The following is an 8716-nucleotide window of genomic DNA, read 5'->3' as shown; positions in this document are numbered from 1 at the left end:
CGCCAACAGTTTGCTCAGTGCTTTTACAAAATGAAGGCAAATATTACAGTTACAATACAATTTGGTATAAGAGGAAGCAGAGGGCCCGGCTCGTTAGAGCTTACAATCTAGGAGGAAAGGTTGAGGGATACAAAAGGTAATAGTTGGTGGGGGGTGAGCTGATGGAGGAAAAAAAAGGCAGTTTACTAGTTAAAGAGAAGTTTTCAGGGATCATCTAAAAATGGATAGATTAGAAAATAGTTGGACAGATTGGGGTAGGGAGTTCCATAGGATGGGAAAAGCTCGGGAGAAGTTCTGGAGGCGGGCATGGCAGGAGGTGACAGGACCTAAAGAGCAGAAGGTCTTGGGAGGATGGAAGAGAGCGGTTTGGTTGATATTTTGAGACCAGGTTGGTGATGTAGTCGGGTGCAGAGTTGTGGATGGCTTTGTAAGTTGTTGTTAGTATTAGGAATTTTATTTGTTGGGCGAGTGGAAGCCAGTGGAGGGATTGGCAGAGGGGGGAGAACACTGAATGGAGGCCAGTGGAAGGGATTGGCAAAGAGGGATGGAGGCCAGTGGAGGGATTGCCAGAGAGGGGTGGAGGACACTGAGTGGAGGCCAGTGGAGGGATTGGCAGAGAGGGGTGGAGGACACTGAGTGGAGGCCAGTGGAGGGATTGGCAGAGAGGGGTGGAGGACACTGAATGGAAGCCAGTGGAGGGATTGCCAGAGAGGGGTGGAGGACACTGAATGGAAGCCAGTGGAGGGATTGCCAGAGAGGGGTGGAGGACACTGAATGGAAGCCAGTGGAGGGATTGCCAGAGAGGGGTGGAGGACACTGAGTGGAGGCCAGTGGAGGGATTGGCAGAGGGGGGAGAACACTGAATGGAGGCCAGTGAAGGGATTGACAGAGAGGGGTGGAGGACACTGAATGGAGGCCAGTGGAATGGATTGGCACAGAGGGATGGAGGCCAGTGGAAGGGAGTGCCAGAGAGGGGTGGAGGACACTTGAGTGGAGGCCAGTGGAGGAATTGGCAGAGAGGGTTGGAGGACACTGAATGGAGGCCAGTGGAGGAATTGGCAAAGACAGGTAGCAGACACTAAAAAGTTGTTAAGGTGGATGAGCCTGGCAGTATTCATGATGGACTGGAGGGGGGGGGATAGCCTACGTAAAGGTAAGCCAATGAGGAGGGAGTTGCAATAATCGAGTCGAGAGATAACCCGGGAGTGAATTAGGAGCTTTGTGGTATCATTGGTTAAAAAGGGACGTATTCTGGAGACGTTGCGGAGGTTGAGGCGGCAGGATTTGGACAGGGATAGGATGTGGACCTGAAAGGATAGTTCAGAATCCAGGGTTCCCCCTAGCACCTTGGTATGCGGGGATGGGTTGATAGTGGTGCTATTGATCCTGACCGAGAAATCAGGGGAAGAGGCACGTGGGGGAGGAAATATTATGAGCTCAGATTTGGAAAGATTGAGTTTTAGGAAGTGGAGTGACATCCAGTCTGTTATGTCTGTTAGTAAATCGGTGATATGTGAGGAAACTGATGGGGGGAGCTGAGGAGTAGAGCAATAGATTTGTGTGTCATCAGCATAGAAATGGTATTGGAAACCATGGGAAGCTATCAGCTGACCCAAGGAAGAAATGTAGATCCAGAATAGGAGAGGTCCAAGGACAGAACCTTGGGGGACCCCGACAGTAAGGAGGAGGAGGTAGAGTTGTGACACTGAAGGTGCGGTGAGATAGGTAAGATCCCAACCAATGGAGAGTACAGTCATGGAGACCCAGTAGAGTTTTTGGAGGAGGGGGTGGTCAAAGAGTAAGAGTACGGAATAGTGACAATTGGTTTTAGCGGTTAGCAAGTCATTTGTGAGTTTTAGGAGAGCAGGTTCTGTGGAGTGTTGTGGGGGAAATCCAGACTGAAGGGGATGGAGAAGGTTATTCGCAATGAGGTGGCAGCTCAGCTGGTTGTAGACGAGACGTTCAAGGAGTATGGAGGCAAAAGGGAGTAAGGAGATGGGTCTTGGGTTGCCAAGACTGACGGGGTCCAGTGAGGCTTTTTTAAGTATGGGGGTGACTAGTGCATGTGTTAGAGTTGGGGAACATGCCAATAAAAAGGGAAAGATTGAAGATGAGTTGAAGAGTGAAAGATGGAGCTAGAGGGTTACTGATGACCCCAGTGCTGCTAGGTGGAAGTGCTAACCGTTTAGGTAAAGTGCTACCCTATCTTTGGTGTCAATGGAAAGATTTGTGCCCCGTCGTTGGTGTCAGTGGGAGGAATAGTGCCCCGACATTGGTGTCAGTGGGAGGAATAGTGCCCCATCATTGGTGTCAGGGGGAGGAAGGGTGCTCCAACGTTGGTGTCAGGGGGAGGAAGGGTGCTCCAACGTTGGTGTCAGGGGGAGAAAGGGTGCTCCAACGTTGGTGTCAGGGGGAGAAAGGGTGCTCCAACGTTGGTGTCAGGGGGAGAAAGGGTGCTCCAACGTTGGTGTCAGGGGGAGAAAGGGTGCCCCATCGATGGGGTGTCAGGGGGAGGAATGGTGCCCCATCATTGGGGTTAGTAGGAGCAATAGTGTCCCATCATTGGTGTCAGTGGGAGGAATAGTGCCCCGACATTGGTGTCAGTGGGAGGAATAGTGCCCCATCATTGGTGTCAGGGGGAGGAAGGGTGCTCCAACGTTGGTGTCAGGGGGAGAAAGGGTGCTCCAACGTTGGTGTCAGGGGGAGAAAGGGTGCTCCAACGTTGGTGTCAGGGGGAGAAAGGGTGCTCCAACGTTGGTGTCAGGGGGAGAAAGGGTGCTCCAACGTTGGTGTCAGGGGGAGAAAGGGTGCCCCATCGTTGGTGTCGGGGAGGAAGGGTGCCCCATCGATGGGGTGTCAGGGGGAGGAATGGTGCCCCATCATTGGGGTTAGTAGGAGCAATAGTGTCCCATCATTGGTGTCAGTGGGAGGAATAGTGCTCATCGTTGGTGTCAGTGGGAGGAAGGGTGCCCCATCGTTGGTGTCGGGGGGAGGAAGGGTGCCCCATCGTTGGTGTCGGGGGGAGAAAGGGTGCCCCATCGTTGGTGTCGGGGGGAGAAAGGGTGCCCCATCGTTGGTGTCGGGGGGAGGAAGGGTGCCCCATTGATGGGGTGTCAGGGGGAGGAATGGTGCCCCATCGATGGCGTTAGTAGGAGCAAGAGTCCCATCTTTGGAGTTGGGGGAGGAATAGTGCTCATCGTTGGTGTCAGTGGGAATAGTGCTCATCGTTGGTGTCAGTGGGAGGAATAGTGCTCATCGTTGGTGTCAGTGGGAGGGTGCCCCATCGTTGGTGTCAGCAGGTGACACAGTGTCCCGAACTGAGGATCAAAGCCAGCAACTGGCTGCACGTGTCCTGCAGGCCACAATTTGGAGACTACTACTCTAAGGGGTGTGGGCGAAGTGTGTGATCCCCGCCCCTTTCCATCTATCGCACACAGTGCACACGCCCCCTTGCCATGTGTGCCCTGCCAAAGCTATCCTTCCTCCTGTTCCAGGCCCCGCCCATCCCATCACTTCTAGTTCTGCCCTCTGGATGAAATTGACTCTCCAAGCTTCTCCAGGATTGGTTGGTTAAAAAAAGGGGGCCACGCTATCGTGCGCTATCGTTCTAGGTCCCACCCACTCCGTCCTTTTGCCTCCGCCCACTCCCGTCACTTCTAGCCCTGGATGAAGCCTCTCCGGGATTGGTCGGGGTGAAGAAAGGGCGTGATTAGGAGGCGCAATATCATTTCAGGCCACTCCCTCTCATTTCACCGCCCGCCCACTCCCATCACTCTCCATGAAAATGGCGCTCTCTTGTCTCTCCGGGGATTGGTTAGTGAGGACAGGTAAGCATTAGAAGGCGGCACCGGCCACTTCTACGATCCGGCCCTTGGATGAAAGGGGATTGGTCGAATTGGAGCGCACGCTGTCGTCCTTAACCACACCCATTCCTCTGCTCTTGTCGCCGCCCTCTTGGCACCTCCCCCGGACGTTCCCAAGTCTCTCCCGGATTGGTCGGTGGGGAATTGGAACGCAAGCTATGACGCTGGGTTCTGCCCACCCCCATTACTTCCGGTGCTGCTGTTGTCGGGATAGGCGGTGGTGGTGGTGGGGTCTCCCCGGGATGTGAGGTGAGTAGAAGGGGCTCAGCACGGGGGGAGGGGGTTACGATCGCTAAAGTGCTCCTGTTAGGTCTCTGTTCTGTAGGGGTCTCACCTCTTCACTTTACACCCCAACATATTAATTACACAGGTTCTGGGGCTGATTAACCCCTCGCCCTCCAGAGGACCCCCCCCTTCCTGACCAGGCCAGTTTTTGCGTTACTTTACACAATTGCGCGGTCATGCAACGCTGCACTCAAATGAAATTTACGTCTTTTTTTCCCCACGAATAGAGCTTTCTTTGGTGGTATTTGATCACCTCTGCGGTTTTTATTTTTTGTGCCAATAAAAAGAAAAAAGACCGTCAAGTTTGAAAAAAAAAAAAAAAATGACGTTTTGCTATTAACCGCAGAAATACTGCTACAGGGCTCCACGGGTGCGCAAAATCACATATATATATACTTGATTTTGCAGTGACGGGTAGGGGCCCACGCAATCTGCACCTGCTCCGCCATTCGTGGCCTCGGATGTCAATCACCAAGTGATTTCTGAGGATCTCCGACGGGGAGGAGGACTGTTTTATTTACTAACAGTTCTCCTCCCCATGAGCTCGGGCACACTTCTCAGCACAGCCATCCAGAGCAGTGTGCTTACAGTGAAGCACACAGACACCGGCCTGTAGTAAAACAGCACACAGTTACTTGATTACTCGCCGGCGCCCCGTGATTGCCAAACATTGGGGCAGCACAGTGGCTAAATGATTAGCACTTCCACCTGGCAGTACTAGGGTTGCTGGTTCGAATCCTAACCCTGGCACCTCCTGCCTGGAGTTTGCATGTTCTTCCTGTGACTGCGTGGGTTTCCTCCTGGTACTCTGGTTTCCTCCCACACTCCAAAGACATGCTGGTAGGTGAATTGGCTCCTGTCTAAATTGGCCCTAGTATGTGTATGTATGAATGTGAGTTAGGGACCTTAGATTGTACGCCCCTTGAGGGTTAGGGACTGATGTGAATGTACAATATATATGTAAAGCGCGGCGTAAATTGACAGCAATATATAAGTACCTGAAATAAATAATCTCTGACGGGGAGAGAACTGTTTGTAAACAAAACGTATCTCTCCCGTCAGCTCCTGCACACTGCTTTGCATGGCTCTGCATAGCACAGCCATATACGAAGCAGTGTGATTACAATGAAGCACTAACACAGCACACAGTTAACCCTTTGATTGCCCCAGATCTTAATTGGTGTTATTGGGGATGTCAGTGACCCAAGTCCGTTCCCCCCAGTGTCAGAATGCCCGTCGCAGTCCCTCTGTAAGTCGCTGATCGCCGCCATTACTAGTAAAAAAAATAAATTCCAGTATCTATACCGCCATTTGTAAACGCTATAACTTTCACGTAAACCAATTAATTTATACATATTGGGATTTTTTTTTTTTAGCAGACATGTAGATAAATACATTTTGGCTTAAATATATGACGAAATTTGATTTTTTTTAAGTTTTTTTACTGGACATGTTTAAAAGCAAAAAGTAAAAAATATTGTTTGTTTTTTTTTCTCAAAATTGTCACTTTGTTTTTCTTTTTATAGAGCACAAAATAAAAAACACACAGGCGAACAATTACCACCGAAAGAAAGCTCTATTTATGGGGAAAAAAAGGACATAAATTTGGGTGCAGCGTTGCATGACCGCGCAATTGACAGTTAAAGTAACTTAGTGTCGTCACGCAAAAAATTGCCTGGTCAGGAGGGGGGTGGGGGGGGGAATCCTCTGGAGGGCAAGTGGTTAATAAACTGTAGACATTGCTGTATATCACATGTATCATCTTTTTAATTTTTAGCTTGGTGTTTGGTAATACCCAATGAAGACTCATTTCCTGGAGGAAACCTATGAAGGACATATTGTATATACTGTATAGGGTTGGAGAAGAGAATTCCCTGTAATCCAAGAATAATGATCACTCCAGTACAGAGGTCTTCACATCATCACACTCCACAGGTAAATATGAATTAACTGCTCCCCGTCCTTTGGCCGTTTATAAACGGCCTAAGGTTTAACCAATTGCCACCCACAGACAGCCATGATTGAGTTGCAGTTGGTGCACCGGGATGATGCTGCAACTACAGGCATCATCCTGCTATCTGTGTTTTTAACCATTAGCCGCCCGGCCAATGGCCGTTTGGCGGCTTCAAATGTGCTGCTGTATTCCGGGTGCACGCCATTTGGCGTGCTCCCGCACATGCGCAGTTTGCGCTAATGCAGAGCGGCGCAGCAGCGCGATCTGTCACCGGCCGCGTACCTCGGACACGGCCGATGACAGATCTGAGTATCTGCCCCGTTGCTGGTACCATGTGACCTGCTGTGACCAATCACAGCAGGTCACATGACAGTTGTATACAATGGATGGCTTCATTCATGCCATCCATTGTATACTAGTGCCTAGCTGTGAATGGTCACAGCTAATCACATGCACATGTCATGTGATTAGCTGTGACCAAATCACAGCTAAGTACAGAAAAAAAAAGCAAAGCTGAATGAATCGATGTCATTCAGGTAAATGCTTGCTTATAGCAAAGTAATTCTTTGCTATAAGCAAATTGTGTAAAAAAAAATAAAAATACTGATCACTTCCCCAAAGTAGTACAATGTTACTATGGTAACATTGTACTACTTTGGTCATAGTAAAATATGAAAAAAAATCTTTAAAAAAATAAAAAAAAGTAATAAAAAATTAAAAATAATTAAAAAATAAAAAAATTAAAAAATATATATATATTTTTTTCATACTGTCACCAGTCAGTGTCCCTGTTCACCGCCATGCCAGTTATATGATGATGCTGTACTGCACTGGTGACAGTATGTAAAAAAAAAAAATAGTGAAAATAGATTTTTTCATTTTTTCATTTTCCGAAAAATTATGACAAAAAAATACAACTTCAAAAAACTCGCCATTCCTCTTATGAAGTACGTCGGACTGTCTACTCTGCAAAAAGGGGTCATTTGGGGATATCTGTACTGTTCTGACATTTGGGGGATATCTGTACTATTCTGACATTCTTGGACCTCTAGAAATTAGATTGGCTGTCAGTACTTCAGGATTGATCAATTTTCAGATCTATACCATAGTTTGTGAACTCTATAACTTTCCTACAAACTAAATAATACATCCTAATTTGGGTTATTTTCACCAAAGACATGTAGCAGAATACATCTCGGCCTAAATTTATGAAGAATAATTATTTATTTGTAAACTTTTATAACAGAAACAAAGAAAAATGTTTTTTTTTTTCAAAATTTTTGGTCTTTTTTTGTTAATTTAGCAAAAAATAAAAACCCCAGCGGTGATTAAATACCACCAAAAGAAAGCTCTAGTTGTGTGAAGAAAATGATAAAATTTTAGTTTGGGTACAATGTTGTATGACCGCGTAATTGTCATTCAAAGTGTGAGAGCGCTGAAACCTGAAAAATGGCCTGGGCAGGAAGGTGTAAAATTGCCCGGTATTGAAATGGTTAAAGTCAGAGATTCTTCTTTTTTTTTTTTTTTTTTTTTTAAGCCATCTTAGCAACTAAATAGCCGCTGGATCACTTTTTCAGGTGGCAAGAGGGTTGTCCCCCTTCCCTCGCTGCCTTTCCGGCCTCTCCTATCCCACCGAGGAACCTGGGATCACAGCCAGCAGTTTCACCAGCTGAATATGGAGATCTTTGAGGACCAAAATGGCCCCGATGATATCTATGGTATAGAACAGCCTTTCTCAATCACGGTTCCCAGGCACCCTGGGGTGCCTTGAGGTTTCTTCAGGGGTGCCTTGGCTAAATGTCTAAAATTGCCCAAATCAAATCTGTCTACCCCTCACCTCACCCCTTCAGTCTCCACTGGCATCACTAGCCTACTAAGTGACATATCGGCATGGATGTCACTCCACTTCCTCAAACTCAACCTCTCCAAAACTGAGCTCTTAGTATTCCCCCCGGCCCGTGCCCCCCCCACTGACCTCACCATACATATCAATAACACAATCATCAGTCCATCCCCTCATGCCAGGGTACTAGGTGTAATCCTAGACTCCCATCTGTCATTCCAGATCCAATCGCTGACAAAATCATGTAGACTTCACCTCTGCAACATCTCCAAGATACGCCGTTCCTAACCTCGGAAACTACTAAGCAACTCATTCACTCCCTTGTTATATCACGCCTCGACTACTGTAACTCCCTCCTCATTGGCCGACCTCATCGCAGGCTATCCTCTCTTCAGTCTATCATGAATGCTGCTGCCAGTCTCATCCACCTCACTAACCGTTCTGTATCTGCCGACCCTCTCTGCCAATCCCTCCACTGGTCTCCACTCAGTGTCCGCAACCCCTCTCTGCCAATGTCTCCACTGAGTGTCCTCCACCCCTCTCTGCCAATCCCTCCACTGGCCTCCACTCAGTGTCCTCCATCCCTCTCTGCCAATCCCTCCACTGTGTCCTCCACCCCTCTCTGCCAATCCCTCCACTGGTCTCCACTCAGTGTCCTCCACCCCTCTCTGTCAATCCCTCCACTGGCCTCCACTCAGTGTCCTCCATCCCTCTCTGCCAATCCCTCCACTGTGTCCTCCACCCCTCTCTGCCAATCCCTCCACTGGTCTC

General features: G+C 48.5%; 1 long non-coding RNA gene across 1 annotated transcript in view; it reads left to right on the top strand.

Moving 5' to 3' along the window:
• The first annotated feature begins 4002 nt into the window (after nucleotides 1-4002).
• LOC149446770 (uncharacterized) overlaps nucleotides 4003-8716 on the top strand; it is an 8680-nt gene continuing 3966 nt past the window's right edge. Inside the window, exons 1-2 of the long non-coding RNA XR_016306211.1 lie at nucleotides 4003-4112; nucleotides 5926-6083. This is a non-coding gene — a long non-coding RNA (uncharacterized LOC149446770). The remainder of the gene's footprint in view (nucleotides 4113-5925; nucleotides 6084-8716) is intronic.

Source organism: Staurois parvus, unplaced genomic scaffold, assembly GCF_062004578.1.
Source record: "Staurois parvus isolate SC_StPar_1 unplaced genomic scaffold, SC_StPar_1.0 ptg000691l, whole genome shotgun sequence".
Classification (NCBI taxonomy): domain Eukaryota; kingdom Metazoa; phylum Chordata; class Amphibia; order Anura; family Ranidae; genus Staurois; species Staurois parvus.
The sequence above is the reverse complement of the archived record's forward strand: the minus strand, read 5'-3'. Positions and strand labels throughout refer to the sequence as shown.